The sequence below is a fragment of the Herpailurus yagouaroundi genome, unplaced genomic scaffold, assembly GCF_014898765.1.
Source record: "Herpailurus yagouaroundi ecotype Mexico unplaced genomic scaffold, PumYag 140, whole genome shotgun sequence".
Taxonomy (NCBI): domain Eukaryota; kingdom Metazoa; phylum Chordata; class Mammalia; order Carnivora; family Felidae; genus Herpailurus; species Herpailurus yagouaroundi.
This window is the reverse complement of record NW_024412395.1, coordinates 38,077,405-38,101,670: the sequence shown is the minus strand read 5'-3', so window position 1 is coordinate 38,101,670 and position 24,266 is coordinate 38,077,405. Positions and strand designations below refer to the sequence as shown.

Genomic DNA, 24,266 nt, shown 5'->3' with positions numbered 1-24,266 from the left:
TCCACCAGGATCTAAAAGAAACTGTTTATTTGGCCGACATATGAAAAGATACTTGACATCATTAGTTATCATAGAAAGACAAATTACAAATTACAGAATGAGATACCACCATAGCACTACCAAAAGGGCTGAAATTAAAAGGGTCAAGAAACGCCAAAGGTTAGCCAGACTATGGAACAATTGAAACCCTCATTTATTGTTGATGGGAGTGCATATTGGGAAAATAATTTCAAGAAATTGGCAAATGCTACTAAAGGCAAACATATATGTCCTATGACCAATGAATTCCGTTTCTAGGGTTAGGCTAAGAACAAACACTTGTTTATGTCCATCCAACAAATGTCTGAAAAATTGTCAGAGGAGGTTTATTTATAATAGCTGAAGACCAGTAACATTCAAGAGGATAATGACTAATTATGATATATTCATACCATGAAATATTGTTGCAGGATTTTTTACCTCAATACCGGGGATCTGTTGTCTCACCGCTTTGAAGAATGAAGAGGTGGACACAGAATAAAACGAGCCTCAGGCAAAAGTTCATTACAGCAGAAGATGAGAAAGTAAAAATAGTATGAAAGTGTTGTTTACTGAGAGGGGGCATTTGAAAGTGATCGCCTTCCCACTTGTTCCTACTCCCTTGTTTCCTCTCAGGTTCTACCCTTATTGGCTAGATAACTCTAAATGCCTAGTCACCCTTTTTGATTGGCTCGTTTCCTTGGTATGAGGGGTGGTCTATGGCCATACCATTCCTTGTGGGTCATAACTTTTACGGTCTGTTGATTTTTCGTCAGGTCTTTTGTCAAATTCCTAAAGGGGAGTAGGTGGTTTCTGTTACATTCTTAAGAGGAACTTTGCTCCTGAGGGAGTTTGCTCGAGGTCAGACATTCCCCAGAAGAAATGTTTTCAAATACTGTGTTTTTCCCCACCCAGGGACCTTCAAGCCCTAGCCTCTCCCTTTCTGCATACTGAATCCTGTCTTTTCCTATCATAACATTACCTGCAGCAAAAGAGAAGAAACTACCTCTACTTGCAACAACATAGTGGTATCTCAGAGGCATAATATTGAGGGAAAGAACCAGACGTAACAAGAGTACATCCATATGATTCTATTTATATAGAATAGAATCTATTTATATTTTTGCAGTTAAAAAACAAGCAAATTGGGAGTTTTGCTTCTGGCACGACTGTATGAGGAGCTCTGCAATCCAGAAAAACTGGGGAAAATTATAAATAAAAATAACCATTTAAAGTTTCAGGGAATGGTCCTAAGGACATACAGCAAATGAAGGAACATTTAATCAAGAAAATCTACTATAACTCAGTAAGAACTGTGAGAATGTGTGGTATTTGAACAAAGACCCATGCCCTTCATCTCTCCCTCCTCCTAGTTCAAGAAGACATAAACCTCCATTTCACACTAGATGAGAAGGAGACCTGTCTCCTCCCTCCAGCAACCAATTGAAGGTCCATCTGTCCTAAGGGTACAGAACATCAGCGTTTCTAATCTTGCTCCCAGCTAGATTTGCTGAGGCGAAGTTACGGGTGAGTGTGGCTGAGAGTTGGGGGCTCTCTTCATCTGTTTAGCCTCCACTCACGGGACAGAGGCTCTACCTTGGGCATGGTGCTGCTGAAAATACTGGAGACCCCAGTCGCCCTTATGCTGGCCCACTAGGTGGCGTTCCATGCCAAGAGCAAGAGAGGCAAACCAAAGATGCTGGCCCCTTCTTATCCATTGAGTGTTCAGCTCCTGAAGTAAGATGTCACTTAAAGAGAAGCTCTCCACTAACATCTGCTACCAGCTCCAAAGCCATGGCTTACAGATTTTGCTTGGGTGGGTCAAGCAAGCTACTGAACAGTGAACTCCAAATTCCTCTCTAAAGGAACTTGACTTTATGTGCAAGACTGAAGAAGTTAGGCCTAAGGGCACTCTCAAAAAATGATGGGCATTTTGGTGAGAGACAATTGATAAGAGATGAGTAGATTTATGGATATATGGGCTAAACTGTAGGACAGTTTACTGGAGAGAAATGGGACAATAGATGTCTGAAAGAGCTCTCTAGGGATCAGAACAAATCTTTGATCCTAGGAAGATAACTTCAAGTTCCCCAAATTTGATAAGAATAGTCTGGAAGGAATTTGTGCCCCAGGGCACTACGGAAAACAATAGAACAATGAGCCAGCATTTAGTGGGGCTTTAATACCAGAATGTGGTCAGGGAAAGAGACAATCCAAGAGTCCTGCCAAATACACTGTCATCAGAGGGCCTGTGTAAGCATACTGAAGGCTGTGACCTTGAAGAGTAACATCAGAGACTTCACAATGGGAGGTTTGAGGTCATGATCTCATGGTTCATGGGTTTTAGCCTCGCGTTGGGCTCTGTGCTGACAGCTCAGAGCCCGGAGCCTGCTTCAGATCCTGTGCCTTCCTTTCTCTCTGACCCTCCCTGGTTCATGCTCTATCTCTCTCTCTCAAAAATAAATAAACATTAAAAACTTTTTTTTTTTTTTTTTTAAAGAATCAATATTGATCTAATCTTTCACCCTAAAGCACTGGAAGAATAAACCTAGAGCATGCGGGAGGAAGGGAATAATAAAGATTAGTATGGAAATTAATACAATTAAAAGAAAATTAGAGAACATCAAAACTAAATCCATTTTTGTTGTTGTTGTTCTTATTGTTAAAGAATAAAACATTGGCAAACCTTGAACTAGATTGACCAAGAAAAACTCAGATTACTAGAACCAGAAGTCAAAGTAAGAACATTACTAATGGCCTCATACAGAAAATTGATTATAAGATATAGTACTGACAACTGTACACTAATAAATTTGATATCTCAGAGGAACTGGCCCAATTTCCAAAAACCCACAAGCCACTGAAGCTGAATCTAAAGGAAATAGAAAACTTGAGGATATTTATACTACCTAAAGAGATAGATGTCAAAACCAAAAAATTTACCACACAGAAAACTCCAGGCCAAAATAGCTTCACAGGTAAATTCCACTGAGCATTCAGAGAAACATTAATTTCAATTTTTCACAAGTTGTCCAAAAAAATAGAACAGGAGAGTACACTTCCCATCTCTTTCTCTGGAGCCAGGATTAACCTGATACCAAAACAAGACAAATATTTCACAAGGATAGAAAACTACAGACCAATATCTTTTATGAATATGGATGCAAAAATCTTCAACAGAATACCGGCCAACCTATTCAGCAACATATAAAAAGAATTATACACCACGACCAAGTGGGTTTTATCTCAAGAATGCAAACTTGGTTTAACATCTGAAAATCTATGAATGTAATAATATATCATATCAGGGGTGCCTGGGTGGCTCAGTCTGTTGAGCGGCTGACTTCTGCTGAGGTTATGATCTCACGGTTCATATGTTAGAGCCCTACATTGGGCTCTGTGCTGACAGCTCAGAGCCAGGAGCCTGCTTCATAGATTCTGTATCTCCCTCTCTCTCTGCTCCTCCCCCATTTATGCTCTGTCTCTCTCTCTCAAAATTATCAAATAAAAACATTAAAAAAAAGTAATATACCTTATCAGAAAAGTAAAAAAAAACACGTTGATCTTACTAGACACACCATGCAAAAAAAAAAGAAGAAAAAAAAAAAAACAACACCAAAATGCAGAGAAAGCATTTGACAAAACCCAATGCTCTTTCAGGATAAAAACATTCAACAAACTAAGAAGAGAAGGGACCTTCCTTAACCTGATAAAAGGTTAGTTACAAAAACAAACAAACAAAAAAACCAACCCACAACTAACATGTAATAGTGAACAAGTGGATGTTTTCCTCCTAAATCAATAAAAAGGGAATGATGTTCATTCTCATCACTTCTCTTCAACACTGTACTAGAGGTTCTAGCCAGGGTAATTAGGCAAAAAAAGAATTTGAAAGTAAGAAACAAAATTCATATGGAGTTGCAAGGAACTCAGAATAGGCGAAATAACCTTCAAAAAAGAAGCAAAACTATGGAAGACTCACACTTCCCAATCTCAGAAATGACTACAAAGCAACACGGTAAACAAGACATTGCGATACTGCCGTAAGAATAGTCATATAGACTTGAGAGTCCGAAAATAAATCCACGTGTTTATGGTCAACTGATTTTTGTCAAGGATACCAAGACCTTTTAATGGGGAAGCAGTTGTGTTTCAACAAATGGAATGGGAAACTGGATATCCACCTGCAAAAGAATGAAATTGCACCTTTATCACACCATATCCAAAAAGTACTTAAAAATTTTTCAAAGACCTAAATACTATCATACCATATACAAAAAGTAACTAAAATTTTTTTTAAAGACCTGAATACTAGAGACATATCTATAAAGGTCTTAGTAGAAATGTAAGGTAATTCTGTACTATTTTAGATTTGGCAATGGATTCTTGTTTATGACAACAAAATATGAATAGCAAAAGAAAAAATAAATTGAACTTCATCAAAATTAAAATCTATATTTCAAATGATACCAGTGACTCAACTGTTTGATGCTTTAAAAAATTTTTTTGAATGTTTATTTTTGAGATGGAGAGACAGAGAGTGGGGAAAGAGGGGCAGAGAGAGAAGGAGACACAGAATCCGAAGCAGGCTCCAGGCTCTGAGCTGTCAGCACAGAGCCTGACATGAAGCTTGAACCTATGAACTAGGAGGTCATGACCTGAGCCAAAGTCAGACGCTTAACTGACTGAGCCACCTAGGCGCCTCTGCAAGTAACATTTTAAAAACATAATTGTCTTTGGCTCTTCTTATTTTCTGCTTATCTACCTTTTAAAGATGGTAGAGAAAGTTAATTATAAATAGCTTAACAGAAGAGTTGTAGCTAGTTTTGTCATAGAATGATTTTACTCTCTTTACTGAATCTTAAAACATATTAAATACCTTAAAAAGCAGCAATAACTAGAATTGCATTGTACTGGCACAAAGATCAAAGATCAAGAAGATCAATGAATTCATGGTCCAGAAATACATTCAAACACCTGTAAGAATCAGGTCTAGGACAGATAAATTTTTAAATAAAAAGTTGTTAGATCATTTTCGAGGGGGGAAAAACCCTTAAAGCCGGATCTCTAATTTATTACTTACAAAAAAAAAAAATTCTTGGTGAGTTTCTAAATGTAAAACACTCAACCCAGGGACGCCTGTGTGGCTCAGTTGGTTAAGCATCTGACTTCGGCTCAGGCCATGATCTCATGGTTCGTGAGTTCGAGCATTGTGTCGGTCTCTGTGTTAACAGCTCAGATCCTGGAGCCTGCTTCAGATTCTGTGTCTCCCTCTCTTTGCCCCTCCCTACTCGTACTCTGTCTCTGTCTTTCTCTCTCAAAAAAAAAAAAAATAAAAATAAAAAAAAAGTAAAAAAAAAATCAAAACATTCAACCCAAACAGTCCTTGAAAAAATATAGGCCAATGTCAGGAAAAAAGCAGAAACCCTATTTTAGCCTTTACTCTAAAATAAATTACACATTTCATTATTTGTTTTGCTGTGCAAATTTTTAGCTTGACATAGTTTTCCTTGTTGATTTTTGCTTTTATTTCTTGTGTTTTTGGTGTTGTATCCAAAATCCCATTGTCAAGACCAATGTCGAGGAAGTTCATTCCTATGTTTTCTTACAGGAGTTTTATGGAATCAGGTTTTATGTTTGAGTCTTTAATCCATTTTGAGTTAATTTTTGTGAGTGTGCAAGATAAGGGTTCAATTTCATTTTTATGCATGTGGTTATCCACTTTTCCCACCACCATTTGTTGAGGACATTATCCTTTCCCCATTGGATGTTCTTGTCTCTCTTGTCAGGTACCAGTGACTTTTTATGTGGGGGGTTATTTCTGTTCCATAGGTCTGTCTATTTTTATGCCAGTATCATACTGTTTTAACTGTATAGCTTTGTAGTATAGCTTTAAATCAGGAAATGTGATTCCTCATTCTTATTTCTCAGGACTGCTATAGCTATTTGGAGTCTTTTGTGGTTCCATACAAATATTAAGATTGCATTTTCTATTTCTGTGAAAAATGCGACTGGAATTTTGATAGGGATTGCATTGAATCTGTAGATGGTTTTGTATAATATGGATTTTATAACAAAATTAATCATTCTTACAGAGTAGAAGAACATACTTGCCAATCATATTGGATAAGGGATTAATATTCAAAACACATAAAGAGCTCATACAACTCAATAACTAAAAACCGCCAAATAATCCAGTTAAAAATGGCAAAGGAACCAAATGGACATTTTTCTGAAGAAGACATCCAAATGGCCAACAGGTACATGAAAAGATGTTTAATATTACTAATCACCAAGGAAATGTAAATCAAAAACACAATAAGATATCACCTCATGCCTGTCAAAATAGCTATCATCAAGAAGACAAAATGTTGGTGAGATTGTGGAAAAAAGGGAACCCTTGTGCACTATTGGTGGGAATGTAAATGGGTTCAGCTATTATGAAAAACTCTATGGACACTCCTCAAAAAATTAAAAATAGAACAATATAATCCAGAGATCTCACTTCTGGGTATAATGAAAACAGGATATCAAGGAGTGCCTGAGTGGCTAAGTAGATTATCTGTCTGACTCTTGATTTCGACTGAGGTCATGATCTTGTGGTTTGTGAGTTCAAGTCCCGCATCAGTGTCAGTGTGCACTGTCAGTGTGGAACCTGCTTTGGATTCTCTCTCTCTTCCTCTCTCTCTGCCCCTTCCCCCTCTCAAAATAAATAAATAAACTTAAAAATAAAAGAAAACAAGATATCAAAAAGATGGCTGGGCGTTCTTGGGTGGCCCAGTTTGTTGAGCGTCTGACTCGTTATTTCAGCTCAGGTCATGATCCCAGGGTCATGGGATCAAGCTCCATGTTGGGCTCTGCGCTGAGTCTGGAGCCTGCTTAAGATTCTCTCTCTCTCTCTCTCTCTCTCTCTCTGCCCCTGTTCCCCACTCACAATGCTCTCTTTCTCTTAAAAAAAAAAAAAAGTCTGCAGAAGAGGTATCTGCACTCTCATGTTTCTTGTAGCATTGTTCACAATAGGCATAGTATGGAAACAATCCAAGTGTCTGTCAATGGGTGAATGCATAAAGAATATGTCATGAAATATTATTTAGCCATAAGAAGGAAAGAATCTTGCCCTTTGTGATAACATGGATGGACTTTGAGGAGATTATGCTAAGCGAGACAAATTAAACACAGAAAGACAAATACTGTATGTTATCACTTAAATGTGGGACTATAAAAGCTAATGTCATAGAAACTTATAATCGAATGGTGGTTACCAGGGAGTAGAGGCATGAGGGGTGGGTGGGGTAACTGTGGAGATGTACCAGAGTATAAATTTGCAATTAGAAGAATAAGTTCTCAAGATCTAATGCACAGCGTAGTGATTATAGTCAACAATATTGTATTATATGCTTAAAGTTGAAAAGAGACTCAGTCTTCAATGTTGTCACCACAAAAAAGAAACGATAATTGTGTGACCTGTAGAATGCTACACCAGTCATCATATTGCAATATGTAAATGTATCAAATCAACATGTTTTACTCCTTAAACTCACACCATGTTTTATGTCAATTAGATCTCAATCCAAAAATAAATAAAAATAAGATAGATTGCATGTGATAAAATAGCTAATTAACATACAAAAATTTTAACTTCACTTTAAGAAGAAACTATATGTAAATTTTGTCTTTTTGCTCTTCAAGAAAGTAATTCATAAATAGTAAAATGCCCTGAAGCTTTATCTCTTACTTGATCTCTTGCAATATTCTCACAAATATTCTGTTTCAGCCTTTTTTCTCAACCTCTATAATCTTTTCTCTGTAGTGCAGGTAGAATGATTCTTTAACATTAAATCAGACACAGTGTTCAAAATCTCCCAATGGCTTTTCACATCATCGCCTATGATATTCTACCTGGTTTTATACCTGCCTCCTCTCTCACCTCATTTGTTTCTCTCTCCCTTTGATCATCTACTAAGCCTTTGGCCTCTGCCATTCTTCACATACATTCAGCACTATTCGACCTCACTCGCTGTTTCTCTGATTGGAGACCTATCCTGCACTTCCTTCAGGTGTCTGATTAAATGTCACCATCTCAGAGAGGCCTTCCTCAACTCCTTTATGTAAATGAGCAGACCCATATCCCCCAACACATTTTGATTCTATCTCCTGCTTACCCTTTGTACAACACATTTATACAATGTTTGTGTATCACGTTTCAACAGATTGTAAACATTTCTAATCCTTTTATATTTCTGGCTCCTAGAACACAGTCTGGCACAGTGTAGGTACCTAATGATAAATAGATAAGGAAAATAATTTTTAACTATATAAATCTTCAAAAAAATTAATAAGCAAAATAAGCAAAGTTGAAATGGAAGACCAACATTAAACTAGGTAAATTACTTTGGGGCTGCCTGAGTGGCTCAGTGGGTTAAGCATCTGACTCTTGATTTTGGCTCGGGTCATGATCTCATGGTTCATGGGATCAAGCCCCATGTCGGACTCTGCACTGAAAGCTTTGAACCTGCTTTGGATTCTCTGTCTCCCCCTCTCTCTGCCCCTTTCCTGCTCTCTCTCTCAAATATAAATAAAACATTTTTTAAAAAGCTATTAAAACTGGGGGAAATTACTTTCAACCTCTATCTAATTTATTACACAAAGCGCTCTTGCATATCCCTTGGGAAAACACCAATACTACATATGCAAAAACATAGTTAAATGAAAAAGTAATGATAAGAAAATGCAAAAATACATAAAGTTTGCAAACCCACCAGTACCTGAGGAAACGGAAGTAGAAATACCAGTTTTTCCCAGTAAGATTAAGAAACATTTAAAACATGTTTTAAATGTCTGCAGGGTTGATAGGTTGTTTGGGAGGATAGAAACACAGTCTTTGTGTCAAAGCATGGCAAACCACATTGGAAGACAATTTGGAAATATTTATTAGCATTTTTTTTATTTAAAAAAAAAATTTTTTTTTAACATTTATTTATTTTTGAGACAGAGAGAGACACAGCATGAACGGGGGAGGGGCAGAGAGAGAGGGAGACACAGAATCGGAAACAGGCTCCAGGCTCTTGAGCCATCAGCCCAGAGCCCGATGCGGGGCTCGAACTCGCGGACCGCAAGATCGTGACCCGAGCTGAAGTCGGACACTTAACCGACTGAGCCACCCAGGCGCCCCTTTACTAGCATTTTAAATGTGCATCTGTTGCACTTTTAGAACTCTTTATAACCAAAGCACTCGAAGAATTACACAGCCTTTACCTGGCAAAAGTCCATTTAGTTTCTTGAAATAGTAGCGACAGGGAACAAAGCCTACATGTCGTAAGGATAACTCCATTCCCTGGTATGGCATACCAGCACATTTATTCAAGAGTCTGTTCACATAGCTTCCACTGCTTCCTTGATCACCTCATCTAATGTATACTCCAGATTTTGTCTTGTGTCCCAATGGGTGAGGAGCATTCCAATATTTAGTAAAAGAAATCTATTAATACTGTCATGAAAGGATAGTCCTAATATGTTATCAGGCTTAAAAAACAAATCATAGAAACCTGCAAGAACATAAAGCAATCTATGAACAATGATTTCTTTACAGGAGTGGAATGGGGACGTGGCCCTTTTACTTTATACTACACTTGGCTGCTTGATTTAATTTTTACCACGGCGTGTGTTCTTACTCGAAACTTTAAAATACCCAAGAACAACAAAATGTTGACATTATCTTTAAAATACATGGCTATTTGTAATTACTAATATCCTTCAACAGTTTCAAATTGAGGTTGGTGTTTGGAATCATAACTTTATTGCTTTACATTTTCTCTCTCTCAAGAATGAGGGCACGGGGGAGAGCATGTGTGCGAGCACAAGAGGGCAGGTAAGCATACGTAAGGGTGTCTGCATGTGAGATGTTCTTCTCACTTTATCTCCACTTGAGAGGTGTGGGGCATTTGGGGGCCAAACACAGAGGAATTGTGGTGTACACAAGAGAAAGGAGAACTCGAACTTTTTGTTTTTTACTCCTACAAAAAGCACCACGCTTCACCATGAAAACAGTATTTAAAATTTTTTTTAATGTTTATTTTTGAGAGACAGAGAGAGACAAATCATGAGCAGGGGAGGGGCAGAGAGAGAGGGAGACACAGAATCTGAAGCAGGCTCCAGGCTCTGAGCTGTCAGCACAGAGCCCGACGCAGGGCTGGAACCCAACTGTGAGATCATGACCTGAGCCAAAGTCCAACACTTAGCTGACTGAGCCACCCAGAACCCCCCTCCCGTTAATTTTGTTTGTTTGTTTAATGTTCAGCATTTTTAATAGAGAAAATGGAAGTTGTTAGCACTTGTTCGGTATTCCCATGAGTCTCTGTTAGTGTAGGGAACTTGTATTATACTCCCTGTTTTGCTTGTTTGTTTGTTTGTTTTTCCATATTGTTAGTTTGGACTTATCTAGATGAAACTTATTTTGTACCAGTACATATTGTTTTTTAAAGACAGTTTTTTAATATAAAGGATTGAATGGAAAGTTTTCACCACCATTTATAGATACTCATGACATAGTATCTCAACTCTTACTAGTACTAAGCAGGAGTTTTGGAATGTTCTTCTGGTATGGAGCGGGATTTGAAATCTATAACAAACATGAGGTTCAAAAAAATGGATAAGAACTCTACCACATCTGTTTCTAGTACTATGACTGTGACTAATCCTAATAATAGTCATTACTATTTCTAGCATTTATTGAGTGTTCAGATTTTACCAGTAACTATTCCAGGTGGTTTATACATGTGTAGACTCAATATATGTAAAGTATTTAGAAACGGGCTTGGTGCATATTAAATGCTCACAGGTATTAACTATTATTATTATATACAATAAGGTGGGAATTATTACAATTGTACATTGGAGAAAACCTGAGATACTAAGTTTAAGGAAATTTCCCAGGGCCCTGCAGCTGACAAATAACATTATCAGGATTTGAACCAAGGCAGTCTGACTCCTGAGTCCATTCTCTTAATATTACCTACACAATTGTTTTCAGTGAAAGAAATCTAACATGTTACAATGTGTCATGTGAATGATTCATATTATTTGATCCTTAAATTAGGTGAAGGTACCAAGAACATTGCGAGAAATTGGTTCATTTGCCATCTTTTGCCAGAAAATTCCAAGGAAGTCAGAACTAGCCTCTCTAAACATTAGAAGAAATTATTTTAACTCAAACTTAAAAAGCATTCTTGTGTATGGTGTAAGAAAGTAGGCTTTAAGTATAATAGAGCTATGTTGCACAATAATCTGCGATTAAAAAGGAAAAGACTGGAGTTTTTTTTCGTTGGTAGATTGTAATTACCTAATTGGAATATTAATTCCGTTTGTCTTCCTTTGAAGGATGTTTCATCTTTTGTTTTACTCCTTGGTGGTACATCCAATTACTGAAAACAGGATGTGCCTGTAAAAAAAAAAAAAAAAAAATCCAATTCCCAGCATTGAGGAGCAAAAGCACATCTACTACTAATTGTTGTCATTGAAACTAAGTACCACACAAAGCCAAACAACAAATGGTAATGCTAACAATTAAAGGAAGAAAAAGAACAGTCTCACTACATTGCGTAATAGGAAAAACAGGGAAAATGTGTTTCAGGATTTAGGCATGCTTCTCCACGATTGAGACTACTAAAAGGGGAGAAACTTTGGAATGAGTTAGTTGCACTTGTCAGTTTCATTTTGTCTTGTTTTGTGAAAAAGATACAGAGGTGGTACAGGGCTCATATATTTCCTGGACACCGCTCCACTGAAAATGCTGAAATCCACATACCCACCGCTCATCTCAACTGCAACAGCATTATTCACAGTGGACAACTTCTCCCTTTGGTTTGTTTCTATAATGATAACAGAATGCTTGGTTTAAAACTCAATGCACCTACAGCAGTCAGATGTCAAAGGAGGGGGGAAAAATATGCCATTTTAGTATTTTGCAATAAAGTGTTAAAAATCCTTCAGTAAAAAAAAATCTATTATCTATCTATCTATCTATCTATCTATCTCTCTATCACCTATCTATCCATTATCTATCTATCTATCTATCTATCTATCTATCTATCTATCTACCTATCTGGTAGAATCAAGACTAAATGAGACCCTACCATGCTTTCAATCAGGTCTGTGTTTATATTCTACTGAACAGTAGAAACTATTCCCCATTACTTAATTTATATACAAGGAACTTCCAGAAGCTCTTTCGTGAACTTCAGTGATAAGATGTACAGGACAGATATTACTTACTAAATGTATTTATTGATGTTGTACAGTTCTACAAACTGTAGAGAGAACATTTTACTTTATCATTTGTATTGGGGTGCTGCCATTTAGAAGGAACTAGAGCTGTCTCAGGTGTTTTATTTAGGGTTCAACCCCACACGTAAACAAACAAAGGCTTTTATTAAGTAATTTTCTTTTGAGTTTGGCACACTTAGGTTCCATTCTGCAATTCCTTAGCCAAACCTTTTCTAAGCATTAGAGGATTCCGTTCCTTGAATGTCTTGGGATCGTGTATTTAACTATTTCAAATCTATGTCCTGTTTTTAGAGTGCATATAAGTTTCTTAGGTGTGGGATTTTCTATATGTAGGGATTGTGCCTGTTATCTTTTCTCTACAGAAGTCATGACAGTTGTTAAGTTGTGTTTTCTGATGCCGATGCTGAGGAAGATGACGCCAGGTTAAGCATGGCCAAATATTTTCAGAATGAAAGATGGGTGCTTCAGCTCATGCTCCTCTCACATTTGGTGGAAGGAGCAACATTTGATATCATGGTATGCAAGTCAAGTAGCTGCAGTTGCCAAAGGTCAGGGCTGGACTTGGTAACAAAGACCCTACCTTTAATTTCATTTTAATTAATACTTGCTTGATTTATCCTTTGTAGATTTCCCAAGATCCTATATCTGAATTCTAGTGCTTTTGATAACCCTCTAAACTTTGTGCCATCTTGAAATTCAAAAGATATGTTTTCTTTACATCACCCAATGGACAAAAATGTAAGTGAGAGGTTAACAGAGTAACATACTTCCCTTCTGAACGTTGTCAGCCCATTCTTCTGGACTCTTATTGAGTTATGATTGTTCAGTCAGTTATCCAACTAATTTCTCAGGTAACCAACCCTTATTGCTTCCACTTTACCAGTGGTTCCACTACCAGATGGGACTGACAATCCTAAAGGTCTCAGTGGCCATGTCAGGTTTCTACTGTTGGCTACCATTTACTACCATTCAGTGGCTCAAAACAGCATACATTATCTCACAGTGCAAATAGAGATCTCTTAATAAAGCAAAAGTTTTAACAAATCAACAATTTACCAGAGTCTTTTCCTGCAAACAAGAGGTTGGTCAGGCTGCATTCCATTTTAGAGGTTGAGCTCCTCTTCCAAGTTCATGTGGTTGTTAGCAGAATTCAATTCCTAGGATTGTTAACACTGTAGGCAGAGCTGTTCTCCTCTGAGTTGGTTAGGGGCTATGTTGAGGGCCTAGAGGCCTCACACAGTCTCTCGCCAAAGTATTGTTTTTTGGGCCATTCATACCAAAGCAGCTTTCATACTCAAGGCCAGAAAGAGTCCCTCCCCTGTAGTCTGTTAAGGCAGAGTCATTTACAGTGTAACATAGTCAAGGGTATGCCGTCCCCTCACCTTTGCCAGATAGCAGAACCTAATCAAGGGGTTGACTGTCCCCTCACCTTTGCGTATTCTATTAGTCAGAAACAAAATAAATAATTCTTGCACTCGAGGGATTATGCATGGGTGTGACTCATCAGGAGTCACTTTAGGCTGTGCATGCCACAGTGGTCTAACAAAATTAAGGGTTAATTTCCTATGCATTCAAAATTTGCTACAGTAATTTTTTTTTTAAGTTTATCTAAGTATTTTGAGAAAGCCAGAGAGAGCGCTAAAGCAGGGATGGGGAGGAGAGAGATGAGGACAGAGGATCCAAAGTAGGCTCTGTGCTGACGGCAGAGAGCCTGATGCAGAACTCGAACTCACAAACCATGAGATCATGACCTGAACTGAAGTCTGATAGTTAACTGACTGAGCCACCCAGGTGCCCCCAAATTTACTGCAGTTCTGAGTAAATATACAGGGAAGTTTTCCTCCGTGTGAAGATACAGTCACCCAGGCTGCCTCAATCTTGTGACAATTACAACTCAACTCAAGATCATGACCACCATGGCAAGGGGCACAATGATGGAGGGTCTCAAACCAACAGTTAAAATTATCACCTATAGCTACAGCACAAAGGCCAAAACTAGTCATGAGTCTCTACCTTTCTGCAAAAAGATAGGGCATGCAATCTTCCCAGAGAAGAGGGAGACCTGGTTTCTAACACAGTCATCTTAAGAAAACTTCCTTTCAATTTTTGATGGTATGTATATGAATTTATTTTATTATCAATATGCTTTTTATGGATTGAGTTGTGTCTTCAAAATTTATTTTACACTTCTAACTCCCAATGTGACTATACAAGACAGGCGTTTAAGTATGTAATTGAGATTAAATATGGTTCTAAGGGTAGGCCCCTAATCCAATGACTGGTGTCCTTATAAGAAGAGGAAGAGACTTTAGGAATGCACATGCATAGTGGAAAGACCGTGCGAGGACACAGCAAAAAAGTGGTCATCTGCAAGTGAAGGAGAGAGCCCTCAAGACAAACAAAACCTGTTGATACCTTGATCTTGGACTTCTAGGCTCCAGAACTGTGAGAGATACATTTCTATTTTTTGAGCCACATACTCTGTGATATTTTTTACTACAGCTTTAGCAAACGAATACAACACAAAAGAAAAAGAAATGTAATTAGCCTCATATTTAAAGCTTTATAACTCACTTTCACCTATTTGCTTATTGATTTGGGTAGCCATCTTGTGAATCATACGTTAGTTTGTTTGTTTTTAATTCCCATACGATAGATCATTATTAGGCAGAGACTCTGGAGAGAAAATGTAACTTATGCAAAGTTACCTAGCTAACTAGTGTATCAAACTCAATACAATGTTTACTTTGTGTTCTGGGGTAATTCAAATTTTCAGTAGTAAGTCCTATCAGCAAAACTGGTTATTTAAGTAGCCTATAAAAACATTGGCTTTTGGGCATAAAAGGATATGTGACCTGAGCTTACTATCTTAAGTTTATTAAGATTTCCCCCATGGAAATGTCTATTTAATTGAACATTCCCATACAGCGTTAATTTTAGCAACTATGGCTTTGAGTTTAACAATGCTTTAAAATTTTCTATAGTCTTAGAAAACAATATTTGAGGCAACTAATTGTAGCAACAATGTTTTCTAGTGCTATTACTAGGGGACATATGTTAACAGCCAAATCTCTATGAATGGAATATCCAGGGATCTCACTTTGGGTAGCTTTTATTAGTAGAATTGTAAATACGACTGGGGGAGTGAAGAGATTATTGTTTAAGTAATAAGGCAATTCCTCCCACCCCCATTAAATGTTTGGTCTTGTTAAGTGCACTCTTCCACAATGTGGGCAATCACGTTTCCTTGGTACATTTAACATAATTAATATATGCATTTGTATTTGGAAAGATCTTTCTTCTTTCCTCTTTGCTCATGACATGAACCTTACCTTTATACCTATTTTCTTTACTGGCTACTCTCATCTGTCCTTAAAATCTACTTTTGTTCACTGAATATTAGATTATCGAATTTGCTAAAATGCATAGAACTCATTTACGCCTCATAAACATTTTTTCCTCTATCTCTCTTTCTTATTGTCCAAAATAGTTTAAACTATTTGCTTAATTCCTTTTGTGTTAATACACATACTTAGTGCCACTTGACTACAGTTTTCATGAGATTTTTTTAAATAACTTTAAAGCTTAACCATTCACATCCATCACTGCATCCCGATCTCATTTTCCATGAGACTTGCATCTGTTTTGTTTAATTATGACAGAAGTTCATTTTCTATTTCTCACCGCCATCATCCCCCATTAACATCCCAAGTCACTTTGGTGTCTATTTGAAGATTCAACCAGCTATACCCCATCCCCAAACATCAGCTGGGGCTGTAGCCCAGCCTCATGCTGGAATGCCCATCGAAACTCTTGCTTCACTCTGAGCCGATGATCCTCTCAAAATTCAGAGGCACCTCAGGCCGACCCCAGGGACCTTCAGCAAGTGGTTAGCCACTATTTCCAGCCAAGTCTATGGGGGTTTGTGTGATGGAGGTTTGGCTTTAGGTTCACAGACTGCTGCCATGTTAATAAAAACATATGCAAAACTGCACACACAGTCTTTTTTTTTTCTTAAATAAGTGCCCATTAAAAATAACTATATGATAATTAATGAGGAAGGAAAGTAGTACAGTGTAGATGGTTTGTCAATATTGTAGTTAGGTCATTCATCTGTGGAGCAGTGATATTCACCTACTTTCTCCTTTGTTTCAGAGAGGTAGAGTTAATATTTCACTTCTTATTTTAGACACTCTCTCAAGCATTATTTTAAACAAGCAAACAGGGACCACTTCCAAGATAAAGAAAGTCGCCATTCTTCGATGATGAATTCATAATGAAGGGAATCCTCACTCCAAATGGACTTCTGTAAGGCACCATTCCCCTGAAACTCATGTTCCTAAGTATGTGAGGAGAACCAGTTAATGAATGTTAAATTAAGTTGTAGCATACTTAGAGACATGGGCAATGTTTATGTGACACTAGTTTACTTTAAAACACTCCCTATTGACCTTTACAAAAATAATACAATAGCAATTTGAGATGAATATTTACAGTGGGTGGAAATAGTTCGGAAGTGCTAATTCCCAAACCACTGTTTGTGAAACGTCCTGCTTCTTTGATCTATATTTTCTCAGGCTTCTTCAGGCAGAAACGGCAAAATTGCCAAGTTCCACGAGACAATTTCTTACAGGAGAACAGGCAGGACCCGCGGCCCTGAAAAGGTAGCAGTGAAGCAGACCCGGTTGCTAAAATGAAATCGCTTAATTTGTCACGTGAGCGTGCCTACCCAGAAACTATTAGTTGCGTTGGAAGAAAGACTGAAAATACGTAAACTCTAAGAGAAGGTATCTTTTCAGCGAAAAATCTGACGTAGTAATTAATACCTGGCCCTTTCATATCAAAAACGCTCTTTTAAACATTAGTTTTATTGGTTGATGAATATCTCTGCAGCGTGGCTCTCTCTATTCAGGCCTCATATATGTGTAAGTTGTGAGGGAAATATTTTAAATCAAAGCTGTAAAATAAGCATAGTTAGAGAGCTAACGTGAGGATTTTTACTTCATTTACATTCATTACATATTATGAGTTTAATTACCTTCCTCAAATAATACCAGTATGAAGGAAAGATGCTGAAGAAGGCGTACTTCTATGATGATTTTATTGATTGTGACTGATGGATGGCACCAACATTTCATAGTGAAGAATCATGGTTTTGTTACATCAGGAAAATTAAATTGGGAGAGTTATTTTCTTTCCCAGTGATAGTGGCAGTTAGAATATTTCACCTGTAATGAGATGTGTGCGTTATGTGCCATCGTGAACCACGGCTCAGCCATTAAATATATGTAAATGAAGAGAAACACAAGAGAGCCCGGGCATAATAACGTGCAGAACAGAGAAATGGATCCTGGAAAGTGATTAATTTATTTGATGATGCCTCAAGTGAGGAATTTTAGGTCACAAATGAAGTGACAGAATGACAAATTACCATTTTAAAGAATTTACTGGGCATCATTACTGAACAATTGTCAGGTAGTTTATGGTGGCTGAGAAGATGGTATAAATATAGATCTTTTCCTTATCTGAGATGAATTATTAATCACCTTTTTAAAAATCTTTGTGAGTGATGGTTGGCTGTCTGATTGGAAATAATGTGTTCTACAATTTTAACTAAATTCTAATATGATATGTAACAGGAATCTTTACAATTAAAGTCTCAGTGGAGAGTGGTAGGAGGTTTACAGTCAATTGCGGTTTTAATGTGATAGAAGAGGATGAATCCACTCGCATATTTCAATAGATTTCCTTAGGTATATTATCCCTGCTGTGATGTTATTCAAATGTTTACAGTTTATTTTCATTTGAAAAATGACATTCAGATACTTAAATTGTTTTCCTTGGTTTATTAGTTAATGAAAATGAAATTCTAGTAATTACTATAGTTTTGCAGCCTGCCACATTATTTAAAGTGAAGTGACTGCCTTTGTCAGCGGCATTATAAATGTCATCTTCCTGTGTTTTGTTCAATTTTTGTTTGCTTTGTCTATGTTATGTCCCTTCTCTGTTATATGCCACTGTGTCTAATACCAGTACCAACTGGAGTGTGGAAGACAAAGTTACAATGTGAAATAAAGACATTTTCTCAAGTTTGGGGTTTTTTTGGTGTATTTTGATAATTAAAGTACGCACCGACCTACTTTGTACATAGCACTAACCATTCCAAAAATAAAACCCAAATTCTCTATTACGAGGTACGCTGAAAAATCCAAACACATTTTAAGATGTCTGTGTCAGGCTGTTTAAACCGGAGTTTATACATCGATTCGTGTCTGATCAGCTTCTTAGATCAAATGTATTTGCTGTTGCAAAGTGTTTTATTATTATTGTTGTTATTATTGATAAGGACTAAAGGCAGCAGTTGTTTTTTAAACAGTGTATGCTAGTTATCTAACGGAGTAGAAATGTCTAGAAAAACTATGTTTGACAAGCTTGCTCTTAAAGCAAGCAGATAGCAGTTGCTATTTAAGAAGGTCCTAGAAGGCTAATCTTTCACCTGGAAGGAAGTCTGAGATTTTGCTCCTTTTTCCCCATTATGTGCACCTCCTCGTTTTAATCTTGATTCATTCTGAGAGTATATGAAAAATTTAAATAAGTATTCCCTGTGTTACCCATGACATCTTACATTGCTGAACTGGCAAGAAATTTAAATTTTGAATGTACATGCTACTTTTTAAAATCATTTTGCTTTTATCCTCCCCCACCCCCCATAGTGGGTGGTAGAATTTTACAGAATCTTTCTGTCGGTAAAAGAAAAAAAAAAAAAACACCTAAAAGAATTGTTTGCTTTTAATTTCAGGTCCGGTCTCTACATGGCATGCTGAGTTTAGGGAAATCTGCATGCTGCTTTCCCTTCCCACAAAAGACGCTGAGGTGTCCCTGGTGTGCTTAACGGCACATTTCAGGTCAGTCCACTCCAGCGTTTTTCCATTAGAGATGACCTGCACCTTTCAGTTGTCTTTTATTCTTGCCTGCCGCAGAAAATATAAACATACAAACAAATGAGTGAGGGCATGCCCCTCTAAAGAAAATTCAAGTCCTGGATGAGGTGCTAGAGAGAGACTGGGCTTGTTTAACCCGGCACGGTTCAGAGTGAGCAAGAGTGTGTCAGAGGGGAGAGTCACTGTTGTGCGTGAACTCAGCCCTTCTGCCACACTTTAAATACCTTTCGTCTTCTGCCAGCTTACATCAGCTGTCAGACAGAGTTGCAAAAATGCAGTGGAGATGCCGTTGACTCCAGTGTATTGAGAGAGCAAAAAAGATCCCTAGGTAAAATGGTGAAGAAGAGATTTTAAATGAACTTACAGACATGGAAGAGAGGATGCTTTGTGCAGTCATAAGACTGGGATTCTTAGCCTTTTGCATGATTCAAGATGAGCATAGAGGAGGAAGAGGAACATCTGATTAATTGAAAGGTCATGATTGGTCACTGTGTGCCAAGCGTATAGAGGAAAACATAAAAATGTTGACTGTGCCCTTAACGAACTTACTCACTGATGAGCAGTTGGGCCACAAAAAATGTCCAGACGTTTCTTGTAACTCCATAAACTGAGATTTCTGAGGAGTTTTATAATACTGAAATGATCTAATAATCTTCATTTCTTCTCTTTCTACCAGGGTTGGTTTATTCCAGGAGCAACACTTCTTTGACTGCCTTTTTCCCTCCAAATTCTTGCCGTGGCATTTCTCCTATCAAAGGGAAATCCAACCACATAGCTCCAGACACCTTCTCCTTACTTCCTATTTCCCCAACATTTTGTTTTAAAAATTTTCACACACATAGAAAGAGAACACTCATGTAGCCACTACCTAGATTTACCATTGATGTTTTGCTACACTCATTTTATCACACATGTAACCATCCATCATCAATCCATCTGGTAATCTTTTTTTTTTAATTTTTTTTAACGTTTATTTATTTTTGAGACCGAGAGAGACAGAGCATGAATGGGGGGAGGGTCAGAGAGAGAGACACACACAGAATCAGAAGCAGGCTCCAGGTTCTGAGCTGTCAGCACAGAGCCCGACGCGGGGCTCGAACTCATGGACCGCGAGATCACGACCTGAGCCAAAGTCAGACACTTAACCGACTGAGCCACCCAGGCGCCCCCCATCTGGTAATCTTTAAACATATTTCCAAGTAAGTTGCAGACATCATTACATTTCCCCTAAATACTTCAGCATGCCTATAGTTAACTATTATTTTTGTGGTTTTTTTTTCTCTTGAACTAAATTTTACACACGATGGAATATATTCTTATTAAGTTTCAATAAATGCACACATTTGTATAACACAGACCCCTATCAAGATATAGGACATCACTATCACCCCAGAAAATTTCCTCACCCTCTTTCTGATCAGTGTCCTACCTCCACTCTCATCAGAAGAAACTGCCATTTTGATTTTTTTTTATAATAAAAATTGGTTTTGCCTGTTTTAGAACTTCCTATAAAATGGAGTCATACAACATGTTCTGCTATGTGTCTGGCTGCTTTCACTAAGGAATTCTTTTGAGATTCACCTACATTGCTGGTTTTCTTTTTATGGCTGAGTTGTGTTATATTCTCTGAATACAATGCAATTTGTCTACCTATGTTCCTACTAATGGACATTTGCGTTATTTCTAAAGTTTTGGGGTATTATGTTTTTTTTTTTTTTAATTTCTTTAATTGGGATATTATGAATAAAGCCACTATAGACATTCTTTTTATGAACATAGATTTTTGATTCTTTTGGATAAATATCTATATGTGGGATTGCTGGCTCATAGAGTGTATGGTTGTTTTAAGGAACTGATATATATATGTTTTTAACAATATCATTATGCCAGTGTATATTCCATCCACAATAACTAAAATTTTGGTCATTTTACTTCTTTGACAACATCTGGTGTTGTCAGTCTTTTTATTTAAGGCCATCTTTTGTTTTTACTTTTTTGTTTTCCTTTCATCTTTCATGTGTCTTCAATCACTCTCTTTCTTCAAGATGATTATTATGTCTTAATCAGCCTTCAAACATGCTCTGGTGTTCTACTCCTTACAAAACAAAGAACACAAAAAAATTTTGACCAAAAATCTCCCTCCAGCTACCAAATTATTTCTCTACGCTCCTTAACAACTCAGCTTCTGCACTCTATCAACTAAGCTGCTTCTACTTTATCACTTGAAACTTCCTGACTTCTGGATGTTGGGGTTGCTCTTTAGCCCTTGGTCCTAGACCTACCTACGTTCTGGTTATGCATCTTTTCCTTAAGAATTGTGTTTCCATGTTTAAACCAATGCCAATGCCAACAATTCTCAAACTTCTATCTCTGACCTGAACTTTCCTTTGAGTTTCACCTGCCTACTTTCCATTTCCATTTCCACATTTCTCTGATGCTGATAGCTCAAAGTCACCATACCTGATTTTGATCTTATGCTTTTCCAATTATGCTGTTCCTCCAGGATTCTCAGTCTTTGCTAGGATTCTGCATTTCTTCTTACTCTGAGATTTAAAAAATCTAATAATTTTTACATCTAGTTAAACACACTAAGACATATACTTTGGAAAAAGATTAAAATAATCTAAAAGAAGTACCTAAAATATCTGATGTCTAAAAAGAAATTAGTCAATACCTAGAATGAATTAAACATCTATTTACCAATACTTAGTGAATATAGCAAAAGTCATTCACAGTGAGTGGAAAATTTGCAGGCTTAAAATATTTATTTCATAAAAGAAGAAGGATAAACATGGATGAGTTAATAGGTAATTCAGATAATAGAAAAGGAACAAAAGATAAATCTCAACTAAATGAATAATGAAATAAATGATGACCAGAAAAGAATAAAATTGAACTGATATAAGAAATAAAACAAGTGGCATGATCAAAAAATGATTATAGGATGATCTTAACACTAAGTTGCATATTATGAGAAACTTAAGGTCTCTAGACTCATTCTAAAGGTGGAGGGATATTATAGAAAGTAGAGCTCTAATCTGATAGAACTGATGTCTTTATAAGCTGAGGGACAGATACCAGAGATGGTTCCCTCCACTTGTACACAAAGAAGAGGTCATGTGAGCACACAACAATATGGCAGCCACCTACAAGCCAAGAAAAGAAGCCTCAGCATCTTGTCAGCACCTTCATGTTGGACTTCTCAGCATCAAGAACTGTGAGAAATAAATTTCTATTGGGCAAACCAGCCAGCCAGTATCATTTTGTAATGGCAGCCCAAGCAACCAGTACAAAGAAGAAAGAGTGAGGTGTTTTGCTATTCCTGAGTGAGGGAAGATGATTTAGGGATATAAAATGATTTTACTGCAGAGGAGAAGGAAAATATGAGAAAATGCACTGGGATGATTTTTCCTGTCTAATATCTTCAACTAGGAAATAACTGAAAAGAGCCCTCTGAAATGTCTCTGAAACAGATAAGTCATAGTAAAATGATCTGACAGAGTTTGTACTTGATAGCTGCCAACAGCTACAAAAGGTGGTCACAAATATTTGGAAGATTTTAGAGGGTGTGAATGGGAGAACCAGCTTAGCATTAATAAATGAGTTCCAAAGCATTGAGAGAGTTTCAGTGGGAAATGAACAAGGAGAAATAATCTAAGATGTCTATGTCCTAATCCTAAGAATCTGCTACCTTATGTGGCAAAAGAGGCTTTGCGGATATGATTAAGGTTGCAGACCTTGAGATAGGAGGACTATCCTGGATTATCCTGGGTGAGTCCTATCTAATCAAACGAGTCCTTAAAATGGAGAAACTTTCTTGACTATAGTCAGAGAAAGAGGTGTGATGACAGAAGTTCTTTGGAGATGAAGGAAGGGAACCATAAACCAAGGAATGAAATGGCCTTTAAGAAGCCAGAAAAGTAAAGGAAACTGGTTCTTCCCTTGATTCTCCAGGAAAAATGTCAGTCCTGCTGACACCTTGATTTAGTGCAACCCATGTCAGAATTCTGTTTTTCAAAACTATAAGATAATGCATGTTGTTGTTTAAGCCAGCAAGTTTGTGGTCATTCCTTATGGCAGTAACAGAACACAAATACAAATTTTGTTCTACACCTTTGGACCAGAGCATAGAAAATAAAGAAACATGAACGTAGTTAAACATGCCAAAACTTGACATCGCACACAAAGAAAATATTTGTCCACCCACACTTCTACTATGAGGATGCTGTATACTAAAATACCTATTAGCTTATATAATTCATACTATGTATAAGAATGTAAGTGTGTACGTTTTGTATATACACATATTTAGACAGAAACATACATATAAAGAGTGATCGGGTAGATTAGAGGAGTTTAATACTAGAAAATACTATCAGTCATTGCATTGCATCTCATAATGATCACAAACCCGTTTAGCACAATTTTATGTGACAGGTGTGTTTTTAAGTGCTTTACACATATTAAGAATTTTAAATCTCACAACAGTCCTATGAGGTAAGTGGTTTATTTTTATCCCATTTTGCAGGTATGCAAACTAAGACCAAAAAAAAAAAAAGTTCAGCAAACTGGCCAAGGTCTACCAGCTTGGTGGGTGATAGAGGTGGAACTTAAATTTAGGTATTGTAGGTTTACAGAAGGTGCTCTTAAACTGTACTGTGGAGACGCTGAAACACTAATAGATGTTGATGTATTTCAATGCCTTTACATATACGCGGTAGAATACAGATAAATTGAGATAACCTTTCAGCAATTAAAAACATCTAATACATGATCGGGGCGCCTAGGTGGCTCAGTAGGTTGAGCATCCGACTCTTGGTTTCAGCTCAGGTCATGATCTCACGGTTCGGGAGTTCGAGCCCCATGATGATGGGCTCTGCGCTGGCAGTATGGCATCTGTTTGGGATTCTCTCTCTCTCTTCTTTCTCTGCTCCTCCCCGGCTCATTCTCTCTCACGCTCTCTCTCTCAAAAATAAATACATAAACATGAAAAAGTCTAATACCTGACTGTGTATTACTAGTTAA

General features: G+C 37.3%; 1 long non-coding RNA gene across 2 annotated transcripts in view; it reads left to right on the top strand.

The window, feature by feature from the left end:
* The window catches only part of LOC121030578 (uncharacterized), a 28,774-nt gene extending 10,382 nt beyond the window's left edge, over positions 1-18,392 (top strand). The window contains exons 2-3 of one of the 2 annotated variants that reach the window (XR_005790303.1): positions 12,663-12,816; positions 16,878-18,392. This is a non-coding gene — a long non-coding RNA (uncharacterized LOC121030578). Of the gene's footprint in view, positions 1-12,662; positions 12,849-16,877 lie in introns of both variants that reach the window. The other variant, XR_005790302.1, reaches the window with a different exon arrangement.
* Positions 18,393-24,266: the final 5,874 nt, after the last annotated feature.